This window comes from Lepidochelys olivacea (assembly GCF_965140295.1).
Source record: "Lepidochelys olivacea isolate rLepOli2 genome assembly, chromosome: 1".
Classification (NCBI taxonomy): domain Eukaryota; kingdom Metazoa; phylum Chordata; order Testudines; family Cheloniidae; genus Lepidochelys; species Lepidochelys olivacea.
Window position 1 is genome coordinate 284,379,873 of NC_140411.1, and position 24,403 is coordinate 284,404,275.

The following is a 24,403-nucleotide window of genomic DNA, read 5'->3' on the forward strand; positions in this document are numbered from 1 at the left end:
CCACAAGACAGTATTTCCTCTCTTCTCACTCTTTGGTCAAATATAGGCTTTTAGGCTAGGATTGTGAAGAGTTTAAGGGAATTAGGTGCCCAAGTCACATTACAATTCAAAGGGAATTGGGTGCGTAGCTCCCTTCAATTATACTTCATAAAACAGTGCAGTTCACCCACATCACCAGCAGTAAAGTGAATTTGTTGGCTTGCTGGCTCATTGGGGACAATGACGTGGATCTTTAGGAGGCTATTGTTACAAACCGAAGATTGATTTCTTCTGATGGTTCTGTGTAGATTCTAGTATTAAATTTAAAAAAAGGATTTCAGAATCCTACAAATGCGAATTCAGCTACATGAATATCTGATAAATTTTTATTCTTCATACTTGACAAAATTTTAAAGTCTCAATTCATTTTGTGTGCACTGTCACAATACTATGTAAGAACAGCAGCATTTAATAAGACAGGAAGGCATTTGAAAGTGAACAAGATGTTTTCAAATGGATACATATTCTACGCTGCAATCAGATGGTATTTATGAATTTTTTTTTCTCGGTGACTATATATTCAAAATAAACATAGTGAGAAGGAGGAAGATGGCAGGGTAGGCCCTAGGGGAGTTGAGGGCCATCTTAATTAGCATACTATGGGCCAGATTATTCTTCATACTGATGTAACTTCATTGGTTTGTGGGAGTCACTCCCAATTCACGTCAGTGGAAGTCACAGGTGAATCAGGCCCATTGTTTCATTGTACTTATGCATTCATGAAGCTGTAGCAATGCACCTTCGTGTGCTCAATATTTCTGTGCATGATTTTCTAATGTTAACAGGTCACTAATCTGTGCTAGACCAGCCTTGTGATGAGCCAGCTGAGGATCCTAAAACTAGCTTTGTCCCCATTCAGTCTTGTGCTAGCACAGTTTGGCCAGACCAGAGAGTCTGACTTATGTAGACTTACTTACTGTAGCTTTTAATATAGACCACCGATTTAAAAAATCAAATAAAAATATCATTGCCACTGTTAACATGTGACACTTATCTTTTGAAAGGCATTAAGTATAACATTCACTATTAGAATGAATCCACAAAAAGAACAGGCGTACTTGTGGCATCTTAACAAATGTATTAGTCTCTAAGGTGCCACAAGTACGCCTGTTCTTTTTATTAGAATGAAGTTAAATGCCCCATTCCAATGACCAGTGTAGTAACTCTAGTGCTATTTGTAATAGAAACTAACGTCCCAGTATCATCATCTGGATTTCTCAATGAGCTGTTCCCTGCATGCTGGTAAAGAGTCTCCTGAAATCACAATGTGAATCAGCTTGTTGAATATATTGACTCTAAAGTATGGTCATATTCATTTCCTGGACTAGGCAGGACATTAATCTCCATCTCATGTTATCACACCGGAGTTGTGAAAGAGGTACTGATTACATGGAAAAGAAAAATGTCCCTTTTCACTCCTTCACAACCACGGCAGTTCTGGTTGTCTAGAATGGCCAGACAGGGGGGATTTCCTCTTTTGTATGATTTTTCTACCTTTTTATAGTCCACTCCTGTGTTGCATGCCTACTAGGCCAGTAAACATTTTAAGCAGTAGATTCTACCTTATGAAAATGTAAACATTAGTCAAACTAGTTACTGTACTATCTTAGCTGACTTATAAATGTTGATGATGAGCTGGTGTGTAATGGGGGACATATGTGGATATCTGTTTTATTCTGGAGGTCAGAGTATGTCTCTTTTTACCTTCTATATTCCTAATGCTTACATATTCTGCGATAGAAGGAATGCTTCAGTTATGTAGATTCTAATACAGGGGTGGGCAACATTGGGGTTGCAAAACTATATGGAGGGCCGGATAGGGAAGGCTGTGCCTTCCCAAACAGCCTACCCCCTATCTGACCTCTCCCACTTCCTGCCCCCGACTGCCCCTTTCAGAACTCCCAACCCATCAACCCCCCCTTGCTCCTTGTCCCCTGACTACCCCCCCTCCCCCTCTCGCTCCCTGTCCCCAGACTGCCCCGACCCCTATCCACACCACTACTCCCTGTCCCTTGACTGCCCCCCGGGACCCTTTGCCCCAGCCCCGGCCCCCTTACCATGCCGCTCAGAGCAGCATGTCTGGCAGCCACACCGCCCAGCCAGAGCCAGACATGCTGCCCTGCAGGAGCGTGCAGCCCCGCCTCCCAGAGCGCTGCCCACATGCCGGCGTGGCTGCGGGGGAGGAGGGCCAGCGGGGGAGGGTCCAGGGTCTAGCCTTCTGGGCCAGGAGCTCAGGCCGGGCAGGATGGTCCCACGGGCCGGATGTGTCCCACAGGCCATAGTTTGCCCACCTCTGTTTGTTTGTAACAACTAAAAGTTCATGTCCCTTATGTTGCTAAAACACTCTCCTTGATCCCTAATAAAACCTAACCTATTAAAAGACTTCAGTTAGTGATTTTGTTTTTACTGATCACATAGGGTAGTTAAAGGGCTAATCACAATGGTTTGAGCCAGTCACTCTGTTCATGCTTTCTACAGCTCTGCCAAAACTCCTCCAGCCTAACATACAAAATATCTTATGCATGTTCTGGTCCTGTACTGGCCAGATTTCAGTACTCATGCCAACCCATGGCCTTGTTGCTTATATATCTTCTTTACTGTTGGTTATGTTTGCAGTACAAAAACATTTCTCCTTTTTTGGAACCTTGTCATGTTCCTTAAAAAAAGGTACGTTTTCATGAATAATTCATGCATAGAAGCTGGACTCATTTGAAAATTGCCTACAGGTGTGTATTCTTGATTTATTTATGTGTGTGGGTTTATGTATTTAATAAACATAAAACTTTGTAAAGATTATGGTCCAGCAGGCCATAAATTCTATTCATCCTGCAAGACAGGAAATCTCCTGCAGGATAAACAGCACATTCTAAACTTGTTTTTTACAAAGCCAACTTTAAATTAGAAGTTTTCCTACCTGAAATATATGATAACAAGCTATAATACTTGAAATGCATCCACTCTCTTCCTAGTTCCAAACATCCAAACTAAAAACTTTTGGAGATACTTGTCAGATTTGATTACCAGTGGTTAATTTAAGGGCCTGGTCCAAAGGGAGACTTCCATTGACTTCAGTGGACATTGAATCAGTCCCTAATATACTTGCTAATCTATAGTAACTTCACCCTTTACACATGCTGGAAACTTTTGAAATTTTAAGTAGAATTGCTCCACTTGCCCCCACAGGACCCCCGCCTCTCTTCTTCCCCCCCGAGGCCTCGCCCCCACAGCCAGGCCAGCAGCTGGAGCCCGGCCAGGGAGCCCAGGAAGCAGATGGCTCCCGCACCCTGGGCAAGTGGAGGATCGCGAGAGCAGTCCCCAGCCCATGTCCCCGCCCCTGAGCCCCCAGGGCAGGTGGAGGGTCCATGGCTTCTAACAGCTGCCTGGCTGTCCAGCTCCTATCAGGCTTGGGTTGCACAGACAGCCGTTGGAAGCCATGAACCCTCCACCTGCCCTGTTCAGGGGGCCCACGGGGTAGGGACACAAGTCTGGGGCTGCTCTCAGCCCCCCACCCCAGGCAGGTGGAGTGTCCACGGCTCTTGGCCCTCTCCAGCTTCTGTCTTGGCTGGGAGTGGGGCCTTGAGTGGAAAGGGTGGGGCAGGGCCACAAAGGGGTTGGGGGCCCCTGCTCCTGCCCCACCCACAGACTTTTGGGAAGGCTTCGCTAGGGCTGTTCCACATTCCAGGTGAGTACCCTCATCATTGGACTAAAAGTTATGAGGGAGCTTCTCCTCAGCCCTCTCCCAAAAACGGTGTCGGTTCCCCTCTCCAAAAGAGGGTTTACAGCTGAAAATCCCAACAGAGGGAGGCACTCCCTGCAGCCTGAATTTAGGCACTGAACTTCCTGAGAGAGGTGAACTTAGGACCCCGCCCTCACCTCTTATTGTCTAACTTAGCCCTGGTCTACACTAGGACTTTAGGTCGAATTTAGCAGCGTTAAATCGATTTAAACCTGCACCCGTCCACACAGTGAAGCCCTTTATTTCGACTTAAAGGGCTCTTAAAATCGATTTCCTTACTCCACCCCTGACAAGTGGATTAGCGCTTAAATCGACGTTCCCAGCTCGAATTTGGGGTACTGTGGACACAATTCGATGGTATTGGCCTCCGGGAGCTATCCCAGAGTGCTCCATTCTGACCGCTCTGGACAGCACTCTCAACTCAGATGCACTGGCCAGGTAGACAGGAAAAGAACCGCGAACTTTTGAATCTCATTTCCTGTTTGGCCAGCGTGGCAAGCTGCAGGTGACCATGCAGAGCTCATCAGCACAGGTGACCATGATGGAGTCCCAGAATCGCAAAAGAGCTCCAGCATGGACCGAACGGGAGGTACGGGATCTGATCGCTGTTTGGGGAGAGGAATCCGTGCTATCAGAACTCCGTTCCAGTTTTCGAAATGCCAAAACCTTTGTGAAAATCTCCCAGGGCATGAAGGACAGAGGCCATAACAGGGACCCGAAGCAGTGCCGCGTGAAACTTAAGGAGCTGAGGCAAGCCTACCAGAAAACCAGAGAGGCGAACAGCTGCTCTGGGTCAGAGCCCCAAACATGCCGCTTCTATGATGAGCTGCATGCCATTTTAGGGGGTTCAGCCACCACTACCCCAGCTGTGTTGTTTGACTCCTTCAATGGAGATGGAGGCAATACGGAAGCAGGTTTTGGGGACGAAGAAGATGAGGAGGAGGAGGAGGTTGTAGATAGCTCACAGCAAGCAAGCAGAGAAACCGGTTTTCCCGACAGCCAGGAACTGTTTCTCACCCTAGACCTGGAGCCAGTACCCCCCGAACCCACCCAAGGCTGCCTCCTGGACCCAGCAGGCGGAGAAGGGACCTCTGGTGAGTGTACCTTTTAAAATGCTATACATGGTTTAAAAGCAAGCATGTGAAAGGATTACTTTGCCCTGGCATTTGCGGTTCTCCTAGATGTAGTCCTAAAGCCTTTGCAAAAGGTTTCTGGGGAGGGCAGCCTTATTTCGTCCTTCATGGTAGGACACTTTTATCACTCCAGGCCAGTAACACATACTCGGGAATCACTGTAGAACAAAGCATTGCAGTGTATGTTTGCTGGCATTCAACCAAAATCCGTTCTTTCTCTCTCTGTGTTATCCTCAGGAGAGTGAGATATAATTCATGGTCACCTGGTTGAAATAGGGTGCTTTTCTTCAGGGACACTCAGTATAGCCCATTCCTGCTGTGCTGTTTGCCTGTGGCTGAACAGAAATGTTCCCCGCTGTTAGCCACGGGGAGGGGGGAGGGTTGAGGGGGTAGTCACGCGGTGGGAGGAGGCAAAATGCGACCTTGTAACGAAAGCACATGTGCTATGTATGTAATGTTAACAGCAAGGTTTACCCTGAAAGAGTGTAGCGACTGTTTTATAAAATGTGTCTTTTTAAATACCGCTGTCCCTTTTTTTTTCTCCACCAGCTGGATGTGTTTCAATGATCACAGGATCTTCTCCTTCCCAGAGGCTAGTGAAGCTTAGAAAGAAAAAAAAACGCACTCGAGATGAAATGTTCTCCGAGCTAATGCTGTCCTCCCACACTGACAGAGCACAGACGAATGCGTGGAGGCAAATAATGTCAGAGTGCAGGAAAGCACAAAATGACCGGGAGGAGAGGTGGAGGGCTGAAGAGAGTAAGTGGCAGGCTGAAGACAGGGCTGAAGCTCAAATGTGGCGGCAGCGTGATGAGAGGAGGCAGGATTCAATGCTGAGGCTGCTGCAGGACCAAACCAGAATGCTCCAGTGTATGGTTGAGCTGCAGCAAAGGCAGCTGGAGCACAGACTGCCACTGCTGCCCCTCTGTAACCAACCGCCCTCCTCCCCAAGTTCCATAGCCTCCACACCCAGACGCCCAAGAACGCGGTGGGGGGGCCTCCGGCCAACCAGCCATTCCACAACAGAGGATTGCCCAAAAAAAAGAAGGCTGTCATTCAATAAATTTTAAAGTTGTAAACTTTTAAAGTGCTGTGCTTAAAGTGCTGTGTGGCATTTTCCTTCCCTCCTCCACCACCCCTCCTGGGATACCTTGGTAGTCATCCCCCTATTTGTGTGATGAATGAATAACGAATGCATGACTGTGAAGCAGCAATGACTTTATTGCCTCTGCAAGCGGTGATTAAAGGGAGGAGGGGAGGGTGGTTAGCTTACAGGGAAGTAGAGTGAACCAAGGGGCGGGGGGTTTCATCAAGGAGAAACAAACAGAACTTTCACACTGTAGCCTGGCCAGTCATGAAACTGGTTTTCAAAGCTTCTCTGATGCGTACCGCGCCCTCCTGAGCTCTTCTAACCGCCCTGGTGTCTGGCTGCGCGTAACCAGCAGCCAGGCGATTTGCCTCAATCTCCCACCCCGCCATAAACGTCTCCCCCTTACTCTCACAGATATTGTGGAGCACACAGCAAGCAGTAATAACAGTGGGAATATTGGTTTCGCTGAGGTCTAAGCGAGTCAGTAAACTGCGCCAGCGCGCCTTTAAACGTCCAAATGCACATTCTACCACCATTCTGCACTTGCTCAGCCTGTAGTTGAACAGCTCCTGACTACTGTCCAGGCTGCCTGTGTACGGCTTCATGAGCCATGGCATTAAGGGGTAGGCTGGGTCCCCAAGGATACATATAGGCATTTCAACATCCCCAACAGTTATTTTCTGGTCTGGGAATAAAGTCCCTTCCTGCAGCTTTTGAAACAGACCAGAGTTCCTGAAGATGCGAGCGTCATGCACCTTTCCCGGCCATCCCACGTTGATGTTGGTGAAACGTCCCTTGTGATCCACCAGAGCTTGCAGCACTATCGAAAAGTACCCCTTGCGGTTTATGTACTCGCCGGCTTGGTGCTCCGGTGCCAAGATAGGGATATGGGTTCCGTCTATAGCCCCACCACAGTTAGGGAATCCCATTGCAGCAAAGCCATCCACTATGACCTGCACATTTCCCAGGGTCACTACCCTTGATATCAGCAGATCTTTGATTGCGTGAGCTACTTGCATCACAGCAGCCCCCACAGTAGATTTGCCCACTCCAAATTGATTCCCAACTGACCGGTAGCTGTCTGGCGTTGCAAGCTTCCACAGGGCTATCGCCACTCGCTTCTCAACTGTGAGGGCTGCTCTCATCCTGGTATTCATGCGCTTCAGGGCAGGGGAAAGCAAGTCACAAAGTTCCATGAACGTGTCCTTACGCATGCGAAAGTTTCGCAGCCACTGGGAATCGTCCCAGACCTGCAACACTATGCGGTCCCACCAGTCTGTGCTTGTTTCCCGAGCCCAGAATCGGCGTTCCACAGCATGAACCTGCCCCATTAGCACCATGATGCATGCATTGGCAGGGCCCATGCTTTCAGAGAAATCTGTGTCCATGTCCTGATCACTCACGGGACCGCGCTGACATCGCCTCCTCGCCCGGTATCGCGTTGCCATGTTCTGGTGCTGCATATACTGCTGGATAATGCGTGTGGTGGTTGATGTGCTCCTAATTGCCAAAATGAGCTCAGCGGCCTCCATGCTTGCCTTGGTATGGCGTCCGCACAGAAAGAAGGCGCGGAACGATTGTCTGCCGTTGCTCTGACGGAGGGAGGGGCGACTGACGACACGGCTTACAGGGTTGGCTTCAGGGAGCTAAAATCAAGAATGGGTGTGCCTGTACATCAAGGAGTATTTCAGGCAGGACTGCACGGAGGGTTCCAATAAGAAATGGTGCACCAAAGTTATTGTTGTTATTGGAACAAGGAGGTTAGCCTGGCCTCTGATTGATACATGGCTAGATTAACCTCGCTGCGCCTTCTCTGTGACTGACTGCAGTGTGATCTAGACAGGGGAGGAGGAAAATGAGTCCAAAACAAATCTGGTCTATTTCTTGTTCTGACCCACTCCATCGATCCTTTACATCTTTGGCTGGCAGCAGACAAAAAAGGCGCGAAATGATTGTCTGCCCTTGCTTTCACGGGGGGAGGGAGGGTGGGAACGGGGTCCTGACGATATGTACCCAGAACCACCCGCGACAATGTTTTAGCCCCATCAGGCATTGGGATATCAACCCAGAATTCCAATGGGCAGCGGAGACTGCGGGAACTGTGGGATAGCTACCCACAGTGCAACGCTCCAGAAGTCGACGCTTGCCTCGGTACTGTGGAAGCGCTCCGCCGAGTTAATGCACTTAATGCACTTAGAGCATTTTCTGTGGGGACACACACACTCGAATATATAAAACCGATTTCAAAAAAACCGACTTCTATAAATTCGACCTAATTTCGTAGTGTAGACATACCCTTAGGTGGAGAGCTACCTAGGGTCCTGGCTTTTGTGAATCCCATTCTTAGGTACCTTCAGTCACTACATAAGGACCCTGAGCACTTAACTCAGGTTTTGTGAATTCTGGTGATTTTTCTAGGTGCCTAAATTTCTTTGTGACGCCAGCCCTCAATTTCTGTTCCTAATCATAGAATCATAGAATATCAGGGTTGGAAGGGACCTCAGGAGGTCATCTAGTCCAACCCCGTGCTCAAAGCAGGACCAATCCCCAACTAAATCATCCCAGCCAGGGCTTTGTCTAGCCTGACCTTAAAAACTTCTAAGGAACAAGATTCCACCACCTCCCTAGGTAACCCATTCCAATGTTTCACCACCCTCCTAGTGAAAATTTTTTTCTAATATCCAACCTAAAGCACCCCCACTGCAACTTGAGACCTTGTTCTGTCATCTGCTACCACTGAGAACAGTCTAGATCCATCCTCTTTGGAACCCCCTTCAGATAGTTGAAAGCAGCTATCAAATCCCCCTCATTCTTCTCTTCCGCAGACTAAACAATCCCAGTTCCCTCAGCCTCTCCTCATAATTCATGTGTTCCAGTCTCCTAATAATTTTTGTTGCCCTCTGCTGGACGTTTTCCAATTTTTCCACATCCTTCTTGTAGTGTGGGGCCCAAAACTGGACACCGAACTCCAGATGAGGCCTTACCAATGTCGAATAGAGGGGAATGATCACGTCCCTCAGTCTGCTGGCAATGCCCCTACATATACATCCCAAAATGCCATTGGCCTTCTTGGCAACAACGGCACACTGTTGACTCATAATCCAGCTTCTCGTCCACTGTAACCCCTAGGTCCTTTTCTGCAGAACTGCTGCCTAGCCATTCGGTCCCTAGTCTGTAGCGGTGCATGAGATTCTTCCATTTTAAGTGCAGGATTCTGCACTTGTCCTTGTTGAACCTCATCAGATTTCTTTTGGCCCAATCCACTGATTTGTCTACGTCCCTCTGTGTCCTATTGCTACCCTCCAGTGTATCTGCCTCTCCTCCCAGTTTAATGTCATCTGCAAACTTGCTGAGGGTGCAATGCACACCATCCTCCAGATCATTTATGAAGATATTGAACAAAACTCACCCGAGGATTGACCCTTGGGGCACTCCACTTGATACCGGCTGCCAACTAGACATGGAGCCATTGATCACTACCCGTTGAGCCCAACAATCTAGCCAGTTTTCTATCCACCTTATCATCCATTCATCCAGCCCATACTTCTTTAACTTACTGGCAAGAATACTGTGGGAGACCATGTCAAAAGCTTTGCTAAAGTCAAGGAACAACACGTCCACTGCTTTCACCTCATCCACAGAGCCAGTTATCTCGTCATAGAAAGCAATTAGATTAGTCAGGCATGACTTGCCCTTGGTAATTCCATGCTGACTGTTCCTGATCACTTTCCTCTAAGTGCTTCAGAACTGATTCCTTGAGGACTTGCTCCATGATTTTTCCAGGGACTGAGGTGAGGCTGACTGGCCTGTGGTTCCCAGTATCCTCATTCTTCCCTTTTTTAAAGATGGGCACTACATTAGCCTTTTTCCAGTCATCCGGGACCTCCCCCGATCGCCATGAGTTTTCAAAGATAATGGCCAATGGCTCTGCAACCACATCTGCCAACTCCTTTAGCACTCTCGGATGCAGTGCATCCGGCCCCATGGACTTGTGCTCCTCCAGCTTTTCTAAATAGTCCTGAGCCACTTCTTTCTTCACCTCCTCCCCATGCTGTGCTGCCCAGTGCAGCAGTCTGGGAGCTGACCTTGTTCGTGAAGACAGAGACAAAAAAAAGCATTGAGTACTAATAGATGTATGTCTCAATCCTGTCGTCTAATATATGACTTTATACAATGCCTGGCCCTACAAACAAAACATGTGCTCAACTTTTCCCAGGGCACTACACCCATGTGTAAAATTCAGCACATTGATGTTTGCAGTGTCCGGGCCATAGTTTGGTACAAACAGCTACTTGTTTATGAACGGATGTCAAAGTAACTGTTTTTGCAAGGTACTGTACACAGTTAAGCGCAGCCCAATATCAGATGGCGTGATATGAGCCCTTATGGTTAAAATTTCTACTTGGAGTACAGAAGACCAGTTTGGAATTGATGTAATGACCATAGGTTTTCTCCATTTAAATAACCTCCAAATTTTGTGAAACAAAACTTCGTAGAATCCAACCATATTAGTTCATCAGTATGAATCCATTGCATTTATTTTTTTCCTGCTTATGCATGTATGCTGCTCTCTGGGGAGTTTGCTAACAAAAATTTTCGCAATGCAGATTCATTTTCTTAGCAGCCATAATATTCAAAGCAACCAGCTGGTAGTCGTGGTCATGCCTTCATGCACAAAATCAATCTTTATGTAATTAACTATCCAACCTAAAGCTTTGAGAATACACTTAAACCTTTGAAATTAAAACTAAGCCCACGTCTTGTGTGGAGAATAGGGTGTACAGGACCAAACTTGCAGCATGTGAAAATCAATCTTAATTCAAAACACCATATACTACTAAAAGCAGTGGAAATCACTCATAATCCATGTACTCCAAACACAGCATCTTATTGATCAAGTATTTTCATAGTTACATTGGATTGCTGCCACTATGTAATAGACACATTTTTTGCAAGGTGAGGGCTATATGCTATTAATTTTTTTAAAACATATATTGGATGAGAAACAAAATCCAGCTCAAACAGTTTATTTTTGCCTTTGCTATGTACATTTTAAGACAATGCTATTATCTGTGAATTAACTATACATTCAAAAAACAGACAAGGAAAGAAAAGAAAATGGCCAAATTTACCTTTCCTGGGGAAATGGTGACGCTTTTCAAATCTCTGGTTTCTGTTTTGTTTGGCTGGTTTTTTTCCTCTATTTCTTCTCCACTTTCTTCTTCTTATCTATCTTTTATTCCCTGTTCCATAACTTTGTGCAGACTCAGTTTACCAAACTATCTCATCTGTGTACTTATCTATCCATATGTATTCCATTCTAAACCCCTAATTAAAACATTCTCATGCATCAATCACAATAACGAACATAAATTAATACACTTCTGACTCTTATCTGTCCAGTTCCCAGCATATCTTTTCCTTGCTCTTGCTTTTTCATTCAGCTGTTCTTGTCTTACAACAAAAAGAAAAGGAGTACTTGTGGCACCTTAGAGACTAACCAATTTATTTGAGCATGAGCTTTCGTGAGCTACAGCTCACTTCATCGGATGCATACTGTGGAAACTACAGAAGACATTATATACACAAAAAGAAAAGGAATACTTGTGGCACCTTAGAGACTAACCAATTTATTAGAGCATAAGCTTTCGTGAGCTACAGCTCACTTCATCAGATGCATATCGTGGAAACTGCAGCAGACTTTATATATACACAGAGAATATGAAACAATACCTCCTCCCACCCCACTGTCCTGCTGGTAATAGCTTATCTAAAGTGATCATCAGGTGGGCCATTTCCAGCACAAATCCAGGTTTTCTCATCCTCCATGGCTAAGTCATTATGCAAGGTAGCCTATTTCCTCTTGTTTTTTCCTACCCCCCCCCCCCAGATGTTCTGGTTTAACTTGGATTTAAACTCGAAGAGTGGTCAGTTTGGATGAGCTATTACCAGCAGGAGAGTGAGTTTGTGTGTGTATGGGGGTGGGGGGGATGTGAGAAAACCTGGATTTGTGCAGGAAATAGCCCAACTTGATTGTCATGCACATTGTGTAAAGAGTTGTCTCTTTGGATGGGCTATCACCAGCAGGAGAGTGAATTTGTGGGGGGGGGTGGAGGGTGAGAAAACCTGGATTTGTGCTGGAAATGGCCCACCTGATGATCACTTTAGATAAGCTATTACCAGCAGGACAGTGGGGTGGGAGGAGGTATTGTTTCATGGTCTCTGTGTATATAATGTCTTCTGTAGTTTCCACAGTATGCATCCGATGAAGTGAGCTGTAGCTCACGAAAGCTCATGCTCAAATAAATTGGTTAGTCTCTAAGGTGCCACAAGTACTCCTTTTCTTTTTGCGAATACAGACTAACACGGCTGTTACTCTGAAACCTGTCTTACAACAGTTGTTCTTCTTCTTACTCGTCTGTTTTTGTGGCCTTGCATTTTAACCTGTTAGCTAGCTCTTGGCTGATTAATATATCTTTTCTTTATTTAGATTACACCTGGCCATTACTTACTGGAGAAATAACTCCCTCTTGACTCTCTGTCCCCCAGGTGTCTGCACAGACCAAGAATTTTACAGCTAAGAGACAGAAATCAGTTTTCAAATTTACACAACCTTAAAACTATCTCAGCAAAGTCTGGAATGCTGTATCAGCAGAAACACATACAACAAGCAAAAGTTCCTTTGTTTTCTTATAGTATATGTAATATTCATTTCTCTAACATTATTTACTATGTATTTGACTTACACAATTCATTACACATTCTTTAATTCATATAACGATACGTATGAATTATTCATCTACCTAGAGTTTAAAAATTTGCTCATATTACTGCCACCCCATTCCCATTTTCCTTCCTTCTTCACATCTGTTTCTTTCATTACCTGTTATGTCTTGTTATAATCTAAGACTGTAAACTCTTTAGGGCAGAGGTCTGACATTTTTCTATATGTCTGTAAAGTGCCTAGCACCATGGGGTCCATACATAGTTTGGGCCTGTAGGTGCTATTGTAAGTAAATAATACTAACAATTAAATATTAGAGATAGACTGATTGTGACAGAAAGTGAAGTCCTCTTTTTCCTGTAGATAACAAATAGATCTCTGATCTAGAGGAAAAGTCTTTAGGGATCAGAAGCTAGTTCAATCTGCTCTTCCAGTTAATCTTCAGCTTCTCTGCTAAGGGAGCCAATTCTGATGGTTTTAGGGTAGCGGGTACTGGTCCACGAAGAGCTAGACTGAGACAGCCAACTCAGATCAGCAGGTCAGAAATGCATGGTAGCACAAAAGGTTATTTATCAGGATAGGGTTCAATCGATCAAAGAAAAATGGTATCTTTGAGAAACAATGTAATGAAACACGGGACTATTAGGATCCAGAGCATGAACAAGTATAATTATTGCTATGGGCCAAGATTTCCAAACCCTAAAGTCAGGCTCCTAACTCCATATTTAAGAACATCAATAAAAGTGAGGCTGATCTTCAAGTTGCTGAGCACCAGCAGCTCCCATGGCATTGAGTGGGATTTGAGGGTGTTCACGGCCTCTGACAATCAGGTCACTTTTTATTTAGGTGCCTAAATGTGCGCTTAGGAACTTAACTTGGGGCACCAAGGCTTGGAGGTTTTGACCATTGTTCTCATAGTGTGGGGCTATGAACTCTACCAGATGACAGGCTCTTATGGCCACAGAATGAAATTGAAAACCCTTACTACTGGGCCCTGTGTTGATGAAATCACCAAAAAGAAGGCTGAATTGGTGATAGTTCGGACATTTCAGGGCCAAATCATGGCTTTCCTGTATGGCATGCCAGAGGAGGAGTGGGTGCAGGGAATCCCTTTCCTGCTAGTACATACATATACAGCATAGCCGTAAATTCTCTGGAGAATGCTGGGCTGCACCAGGAAGAAGAGGAGACTCTGACTAGCACATGAGACATGTCTTGGTTGGTCTGTGACCGTTGCCTGTGGGTACAGAGTGACACTGAAGAGCAAGTAAGCTCTCTCATCTTTCAATACCTCCTGGGAAACCCTTGTGTGAGTAGCTTTGTTCTTCCCAGTGCCGCTCAGGCAGGCAGAGCCCTAATAGTACACTTCTGCCTGTAAAACCTTTCCAGTACACTTAAGGGTATGTCTACACTACGAAATTAGGTTGATTTTATAGAAGTCAATCTTTAGAAAGCAATTTTATACATTCAATTGTGTATGTCCCCACAAAGCGCAGTAGGTCAGCAGAGTGCAGTCTCAATACCGTGGCTAGCATCGACTCACGGAGTGGTGCACTGTGGGTAGCTATCCCACAGTCCCCGCTGCCCATTGGAATTCTGGGTTAAGCTCCTAATGCCTGATGGGGGGAAAAACATTGTTGCAGGTAGTTTTGGGTACATGTCATCAGTCTCCCCTTCCTCCCTCCCTCCTTGAAAGCAATGGCAAACAATCATTTTGCACCTTTTTTCCTGGGTTACCCATGCAGACGCCATAGCACAGCAAGCATGGAGCCTGCTCAGCTCCATGCTGCTGTTGTGAGCATTGTAAACACCTCACACATTATCCTGCAGTCTGTGCAGAACCTGGCTAGGAGAAGCCAGCACAAGGACGACTGTGAGGAGGACATGGACACAGACGTTCCTGAAAGCATGGGATGTGGCAATTGGGACATCATGGTGGCAGTGGTGCAGGTTGATACAGTGGAATGCCAATTCTGGGCCTGGCAAACAAGCACAGACTGGTGGGACCGCATAGTGTTGCAGGTATGGGATGATTCCCAGTGGCTCCGAAACTTTCGCATGTGTAAGGCCACATTCATGGAACTTTGTGAGTTGCTTTCCCCTGCCCTGAAGCACAGGAATACCAAGATGAGACCTGCTCTGACAGCTGAGAAGCGAGTGGTGATAGCCCTGTGGAAGCTTGCAACACCTGACTGCTACCAGTCAGTTGGGAATCAATTCAGAGTGGGCAAATCTACTGTGGGGGCTGCTGTGATCCAAGTAGCAAAGGCAATCAGTGACCTGCTAACAACGGTAGTGACTCTGGGAAATATGCAGGTCATAGTGGATGGCTTTGCTGCAATGGGGTTAACTGTGGTGGGGTGATAGACGGATGCATATCCCTATCTTGGCACCGGACCACCTTGCCAACCAGTACATAAACCACAAGGGGTACTTCTCAATGGTGCTGCAAGCACTGGTGGATCACAAGGGACATTTCACTGACGTCAATGTGGGATGGCCGGGAAGGTGCATGACGCTCGCATCTTTAGGAACTCCAGTCTGTGTGAACAGCTGCAAGAAGGGACTTACTTCCCAGACCAGAAAATTATTGTTGGGGATGTTGAAATGCCAATAGTTATCCTTGGGGAGCCAGCCTACCCCTTTCTCCCATTGCTCACAAAGCTGTACACAGGCAGCCTGGACAGTAGTCAGGAGCTGTTCAACTATAGGCTGAGCAAGTGCAGAATGGTGGTAGAATGTGCCTTTGGACATTTAAAAGCTGACTGGCGCTGTTTGCTGACTAGGTCAGACCTCAGTGCAACCAATATTCCCATTGTTATTGCTGGTTGCTGTGTGCTCCATAATATCTTTGAGAGTAAGGGGGAGACGTTTATGGCGGGGTGGCCAATTTTGAACAGCCAGACACCAGGGCAATTAGAAGAGCACAGGTAGGCGCGCTGCGCATCAGAGATGCTTTGAAAAACAGTTACATGACTGGCCAGGCTATAGTGTGACAGTTGTGTGTGTTTCTCCTTGATGCAAAACCGCCCCCTTTGTTGAATTTACTTCCCTGTAAGCCAATCCCCCTCCACCCTTTGACCACAGCTGGCAAAGGAAATAACGTCACTATTGTTTTGAATCCATGCATTCTTTATTTATTAAAAAAAAAAAAAAGGGAGATCACTGACAAGGTAGCCTGGGTGGGGTGCAGGAGGAGGGAAAAGGACAAGGCCACATTGCGTATTATATCCATGCTACAAACCAAAGCTGTTTGAATGACAGCCTTCTGTTGCTTGGGCCATCATCTGTAGTGGAATGGCTGGGTGCCCTGAGCCTCTCCCTGCGTTCTTGGGTGTCTGGGTGAGGAGGACATGGAACTTGGCAAGGAGGGCAGGCGGTTATACAATAGATGTAGCAGCAGTATGTGCTTTTGTTGCCTTTCCTGCAGGTCCAGACGCCTGATCTTGGCCATTTGCTACCCCATTAGCTTCAGCATCTCCTCTTGCGTGTTCTGATCACACTCACTGAATGCTTTCCTGGTCTCTGCCACCGAATGCCTCCATGGATTAAGCTGCGCCCTATCAGTGTGGGAGGACTGCATGAGCTCGGAAAACATGTCATCGCAAGTGCAGGGGCTTTTTTTGTTTTTTGTTTTTTGTTTTGCCTTCTAATCTGCAATAACCTCAGGGACGGAGTTGATATGGGGAGCATAGAAACATTTGCACCTGCAGGGGGGATAAAAAGGGAGAGTAAAATTTAAGAAGATATATTTCTGAGAACAAAAGGGAGACTTTTTCACAGTTAATCAAGCAATTCATAGCAGACAGCACATGTGCTTTAGGTGCAAGGTCTCATTTTGCCTTTTATATTGAACTCCTGACAGTATGGTGATACATCACACACAGCTGGGCAACAGAATTCGGTTTCCAGGCAGCCATGGTAAGCCAAAGGATATGCGGGGTTGGCTTCTTCCACCGTCATAATATGTGGGAATGGTTTCAAACTGCAGCGCCCTCCTTTCCCATAGCAAGCAATGCCAATTGGGTTTGTCGTTTAAAAGTAGGGGCTGTGGTTTTGGATTGGAAGTACAGCACACCCCTCCCCCCACTGAGTGGTTATTCTCCGGGATGATCCCTTTTAGCCAAGTGCAAACAGCCCAGGATGAACGGGGTCCTTTTACTGTTCCCTTACAAAAATTCCCCTATTTCAAGCAGGTGACCATGAATGATATCACTCTTCTGAGGCTGACACAGAAAGATAAAGACTGAAAGTTCCATGAATGCGACCAAAACCCAGGACCATTCGCTGCCATGCTTTGTGCTGCAGTGATTCCAGACTACTTGCTATTGGCTTGGCATGGCAAAGTGTCCTACCCTGGAGGACAAAATAAGGCAGCCATCCCCAGAAACCTTCTGCAAAGGCTTTCAGAGTTCCTCCAGGAGAGCTTCATTGAGATGTCCCTGGAGGATTCTTGCTCCATCCTCAGACACATTAACAGACTTTTATCCAATAGCTGTAATGGCCGCGAATGCATCCCAGTTCTTCAGGGCAAATCAAACATTAAACACAATTGCTTTTAACCCTTGTAGTGTAGTTACAAATGTGCACTCATCAGAGGTGCCTTCTCTGCCTTCAGGATCCGGGAACCCATCTTGCGAGGGTATTGGCTCCAGGGTGATGAAAAGGTCCTGGCTGCCGGGGAGAACGGATTCTCCACTTGCCTGCTGCGCATTCTCCTCCTCCTCCTCCTCATCCACAAAATCCTCCTCCATGTTGCATGAGACTCCCCCCTTGCAGGTATCCATGGACAGTGGTGGGGTAGTGGTAGGGTCCCCCCTTAGAATGGCGTGCAGCTGATCATAGAAGCGGCATGTATGGGGCTCTGACCCAGAGCGACCGTTTGCCTCCTTTGTCTTTTGGTAGGCTTGCCTGAGCTCCTTAACTTTCACGCGGCACTGCTGTGTGTCCCTATTGTAGCCTTTCTCCAACATGCCCTGTGCGATTTTGGCATATATATTAGCATTTCTTCTTTTTGATCGGAGTTCTGCCTGCACAGATTCTTCTCCCCATACAACAGTCAGATCCAGAGTCTCCCATTCAATCCATGCTGGAGCTCGTTTGTGATTCTGGGACTGCATGGTCACCTGTGTTGCTGAGCTCACCATGCTGACCAAACAGGAAATGAAATTCAAAATTTCCCGGGGCTTTTCCTGTGTACCTGGCTAGTGCATTGGAGTTGAAAGTGCTGTCCAGAACAATCACATTGGAGCACTCTGGGGTAGCTCCCAGAGGCCAATACCATCGAATTGCACAATGCTACATCTGCACTACCCCAAATTCAACCCAAGAGGGTCAATTTTAGCGCTACTCCCCTCAGGGGGGAGGAGTACTGTAGTCAATTTTAAGAGCCCTTTAGACAACGAAACGGAGTTGGTTGTGTAGCCACATTGCTTATAAAATCGACCTAATGCAGCTAAATTCAACCTAACCTCGTAGTCTAGACCAGGGCTTAGTAAATCAGACATAAGCTTAGAGCCAGCTCTAGCTTCTTGGGTTGCAATAATACTTAGGCAACACAAAGTCACATTGCATACTTCACAGGATAGGGAAGGAGCTGTAGAATCCAGATATTTATTACATGCCCTGATTAAGAGTATGACCCCAGATAAACTCCATTCATTTTCTCAGCAACTCATATGTCAATCTTTAAAATCAATATGTAACACTGAATTCAGAGTAAGTTTGGGAAATATTGATGTCACTGCCAGACTTTTGGTGCCACAGTATTAATGTGAGCTCTGAATCTAATTAGAGGCATACAGAGCAGAAAATTGACAAAGACAAGGTTAAAGTATTACCTAGTGCCTCTACAGAGGAATTGGGTGATGTGCTTTGGATTCCTGATCTAATACTCTCTGGGTAATTTAAAGAATGCAATTATGAAATAAACTAGTAAAATTTTATCTTTAATTGAAGAAAGTGGGAACTAGCATATTCTGAAACCTCTACCATATTATCAGAACAAAAATGTACATTACAAGGTAATAGCACCCTCTTGTCTAGAAGTAAAAATTATTTTTACTTATTAAATTTGACTTCTTTTTTCCCTATAAATTATCCAGTTCATTCTATCAATTGAAGCTTTCATTTGCTGTCATCTTATTCATCCCTTCTTCAATCCTCCCCAGTATCTGCTTTCCTTTTTTTCAACGCCATCCTTACTTCTCCTGTTTTTATACTCTCCTTTACTTTCATACCCACTATACTTACTGCATATATTTTAAATTCTTCTTTTAAAATTTACTTAGTTATCCCAGATATCCACCACTTTAAATTCATGGGAGCAGAATTTGGCTCAATGTCCCTTCACTTTAAATAATTCTTAACATAAGTAAATAACAAGCTATTGTTTTACTTGGTAATTTTAATTGCTGATGCAAAGTGGTTTTTCTCTGGGGGTAGAATTACTGGTACAACATAGCACCAAATCCTACCAGCTGTATAGGGCTCTGGTGCCCTGAAGGAAACAAAGCTGTAAGGAGATACTGTATATTCTCTAGAGTATGAATACCTTATGCTGTTACAGTAAGTGGGATATGAGGAAATTCAGTTATAAATGGACGCTTGTTTTTTTTTCATTGACCATAATAAAGACATTTGTGATAAAACCAGTGGTATAAGCAAACATGTATATCCAAAAAAACCTGTTTGTGCCTAACACGTGGCAGACAATGGGACAAATTCATCCCTGCAGTAAACACCCTTCAGTCAAAGGAGTTAATTCAACAAAGGCTCTGAGCTATTATTCAAGCACAGGCATCTTTACATTAAGTAACGATCACTCTTGTAATGCTTCCCAAGGTCAATGCACCTTTGCCTTATCAGCCATATTGATATGAGTCACATAAGCCACTGCAGCTTGGGGAGAGCTTTGACTACCTTTTCTGCTCTGTTATTTTAAGGATTTGCACCCCTCTTCCTTCTGCTGCTGCAAAAATTCTAATAGAAATGTTGATAAAAGAGCAGCCATGATATAATTAGAACCCAAGAGGCCAAATTCCTTCTTCAGTTACGTACGCACAACCCCCATGACTTCAGTGGGTTTGCATTTATGTATCTGAGGTTCAGTTTTTCCCACTAGGATACACAGGTTGCTTCTACATTGCAATTAGACACCCATGCCAGCTGACTCAGGCTCACAGGGCTTGGGCTAAGGGTCTGTTTAAGTGTTGTGTAGACATTTGGGTTCAGGCTTCAGCCCAAGCTCTGAGGCCCTCCCACCTCACAGGGTCCTAGAGCCTAACCTCCACTCCAAGCCTGAACTTCTACACCTCAATTAAACAGCCCCACAAGCCCGAGTCGGCTGGCATGGGCCAGCTGTGGGTTTTTAATTGCAGTGTAGCCATACCCACAGCCTTTGCCCGCTCTCCCCGCCACACACCACCACTCAGTGGCATATGCAAGGTTCAATTAGCCACAACTGAGCTGTTCTTATTCCCTGAATGGAATAGAAATAAAATACCATATTCTGGACCTACTGGCCACTGTATTAAGGTGCCTGGGAGAGCTACACAGCTCGGTAGCTGCAGAGACTTCTGCAGATCCTGAAGGGAGTAAGTAGGCCTCAAAGCAGCCATGTAGCTATTACAGACCTGCTTAATGCTGGCCTGTTCCAAAAAGCAGATTTCATGATGGTTCTCCATGCTAACCGCTTCATCACTGGAGCAGACCTTTTTGGGTTGCTAGATCTATGGATCACCCTCTACCTTGCAACAGGAATACCCTGTTCTCCTCAATAGCCATATGTAGATTTGCACATTTCCATATAAATGTCTTAAATTCCATAATAAAACAGCCCCCACTATTCATCTGGCAGACAATTCCCCAGGATAGTTACCCTTTGTGTATTTACGCTCATTCATATATGGTAATAAAATCCTCTCAAGTGCCCTTTTCTAGATCATCTTTTAACACTTATATTAACGCCTTTAGGTACAGGAAATATTACTGTACATTTTGGGTGAAATTGTACTCACCCCAGCTTTGCAATGCCCATTGATTTCAGTGGACCATGCATTCATGCAGCCAAAAGCAGAATTAGGCACTGTATGTTTTGCTGCACCACTGAAAACTACAGGGTCTTATTGTGTAAGGCAAAACAGTATGCAGTCCTCCTAAAGAACTGTGGGCCTTGCCTTTTAAAGGGGACTTTGAGCCCATCTTTTTTTTTTTTGCAGCTGTAATTAATGGTGGCCACACCCTTCTATGTAGCCATTCAACTACCTGATTTAACAATATTATCTGATACTTGGACATCTGTATGGTAGGGTTTCTGTTCACAGGTAATTAGAGGTCCAATTATGCATCTGAAGAAAAATGTTAGTCCTACAAACATGGCCTTGTATAGACAAAGTTCTTGCTGTGGGATGATACTAATATGAAAACAGAGTTAGGATGTATTTTATTCATCACAAAGGCTGCTGTGTTACAATAGTGCCAGGCTATACTAGGATGGGCTGTCACCAATCAAAGAGGAAAAGAGCAGCAGACCTGACCCAGAAACACTTTGTAGTTTGTCAGGATTTAATAAAAGAACAAAGGAAAACGATTCCCTACACCCACATGGGTCACATTCCCCGTGTTAAAACACAAGTACTAAGCCAGATTCCCTCTCTGTGGCTGAAATCCTAGTCTGATTGACGTTAATGGCAACCCCCCTGTTACCTTCAGTAGTACCAGGATTTCTCCCGAGATGTTTAACTTGACACAATTTCTCTAGTTTCAGACATTTTAGATTAGAATTTGCCACCATTCCCACTAATGTTCTTTCTCTTTGTTTTATTTCATACCATTGCCACAGACTATGATCATGACGCACAATAGCAATACCTTACTTGAACAGGGCCTCAACTCTGTTAAAGGAGATTATATAGTCTCCATGTTAAACATCAGCCTCTACAGGAATGGAGATGGTAGATTTCTAGTGTGTTCCATTTCTTTTCTCTGCTACAGAATACGATGGATGACAAGCTACGTGATAGGTTTCAGAGTAACATCCGTGTTAGTCTGTATTCGCAAAAGAAAAGGAGTACTTGTGGCACCTTAGAGACTAACCACTTTATTTGAGCATAAGCTTTCGTGAGCTACAGCTCACTTCATCGGATGCATACTGTGGATATGCATACAAGCTACATGATAATCTCTTTCATGGCCATGGAATCATAAAATAGCCATACTCCTTGGTTTTATGGACAGTGCTTTTGGTATTTTATAGCTGGCAGTATATTAAGAGACTGGAGAATGGCAGATGGTTACCTTACTGCTCATTGCAGGTACAGAATTCTCTTTATGTTGTAGAAATAGGCTCTTTAAATCCAGAAATCCATGTAATTTGTAAAAGGATCAGAGGAAATGATTTGACAGTCATGGTAGGTGTACAATTGTTACATAGCATGTATATTCTCTGTCTGTGTGTGTTCACATTGTATATTTATCTGAAATTTAATCAAATAGTTTGAAAAATTGCCTCTGAAATGTATCCAAATTCCATGGCAAAGGGCTATGAAATTACCTTCATTGCTCAGGCAGGCAACTTTGGTGCGGTTATTACTGAGTTCACACCGCAGATGGGCAGGCTTGTTGCATAGAACAAATGGGAATTGTCTTCATTCCAATCATTTAATTGGCCATCCCCAGGTAGTACCAGTTAGGGCAAGACATATTCCTACATAATAAAATATTGAGTCAGGAGAATGATTAACAGGCTTTCTACATGTTTTTCTTTCCTCTAAAAACTGACTGGTCTCATTGGAATGTGTTCCTTTCCCCTTATCCTCTATCTCTTCAAAGAGAAAAATTCTCCCCTTCTTCCCCTCTTGCAGTGAGTAGTAATGCCCCTTGATCAGGGCTTGGAAGATAACCATGTGGGGTAAATATCTTTTGATGATATTGACAGGAGATTCTGCAGAATGTCTGAGTGTAGAATAAGTCCAAGAGGTCAGAATCAGAGATTTGCAATCTAATCGAAGATAGGATTTCTCCCCAGCCCTTTATAAGAGGAGTGTCCATTCCCTTTTGTCTTCTTTTATTTATTAAAATGGTTTCCTTAAATGTAATAGAATGACTATTCCCTTCTCTTTCAGTGTGAGCCAGGTTCTTGACTATAGTTGAGAGGATGGGTGGAAACATGTCATGACTGGGAGATTGAAAAGTCTCAATGATAGCATTGCCATGTTTTGAAATGCAGTGTTTTGAAATGCAGCAAGCCAAATTCTGCTCTGTTACACGATTGCAAGTTTCATTGTTTGCAATGAAAGCAGATTCTTCTCATTGACTTTTGATCTTGGATAGTCTCAATGTCTGAAAAGAAACAAACAGCAGGGGAGAGGGAGACAGGAACACAAACTATAGTTCTTCTCTCTGATACATGAGTTCAAGACCCACTGAACTCCACAGGAATTACGTCCATGTGACTGAGCAGAAATAAGCACTCAGTCGTTAATTTCCTTTGGAAAAACAGAGGAAATAATGGATTATCACTGCCCGCACACACTGTACCATAAAGCTTGTTTCTCTTACCCCACAGATCTCTGCTGTCCCTCTCATCTGTGTCAGGTGTATGATAATCAGGCATCGCCCTTTCAAGCACAGACTCATTTTTTCATTTTGATTTCATTTCATTTCTTTTGGAATGAATGTGTAATTAACAATGTGTGTGCCTGGGCAGGAGCATGCTACCATCCCCATTACCTGTTATTGCTGAACACTGGAGTGCAGCGGAGGTAGCATTAACCTACAACATTACAAATTATCCACATCGCAACTAAGAGTATAATTACACTACTGTTATGCACCCTGGCAGCAGATGGTGCAGTAGAGCTGCAAACCATCGTCATCGAATGACCGAACGACCACTTCCATTGCCACTCTGCTCTCCTGCTCTCCTGCCAGTACATAAACTGAAAGGGGTACTTTTCAATGGTGCTGCAAGCACTGGAGAATCACAAGGGACGTTTCACCAACATCAACGTGGAATGGCCGGGAAAGGTACATGATGCTCGCATCTTCAGGAACTCTGGTCTGTTTGAATGGCTGCAGCAAGGGACCTACTTCCCAGACCAGAAAATAATGGCTGGGGATGTTGAAATGCCTATAGTTATCCTTGGGGACCCAGCCTATCCGTTAATGCCCTGGCTAATGCCTAATGCAAAGTACTCCATTCAGGAAGGAACAATCAGTTACACACATACAAAATGGGAAATGACTGCTTAGGAAGGAAGCCATACACAGGCAGCCTGGACAGTAGTCAGGAGCTGTTCAACTATAGGCTGAGCAAGTGCAGAATGGTGGTAGAATGTGCATTTCGATGTTTAAAAGCGCCCTGGTGCAGTTTACTGACTCAGTTAGACCTCAACGAAACCAATATTCCCATTGTTATTACTGCTTGCCGTGTGCTCCACAATATCTGTGAGAGTAAGAGGGAGACATTTATGGCAGGGTGCAAGGTTGAGGCAAATCTCCTGGCCGCTGATTATGCACAGCCCAACACCAGGGGGGTTAAAAAAGCACAGGAGGGCGCGCTACGCATCAGAGAAGCTTTGAAAACCAGTTTCATGACTGGCCAGGCTACAGTGTGAAAGTTGTTTTTCTCCTTGATGAAAACCCGCATGCTTGGTTCACTCTTCTTCCCTGAAAGCCAA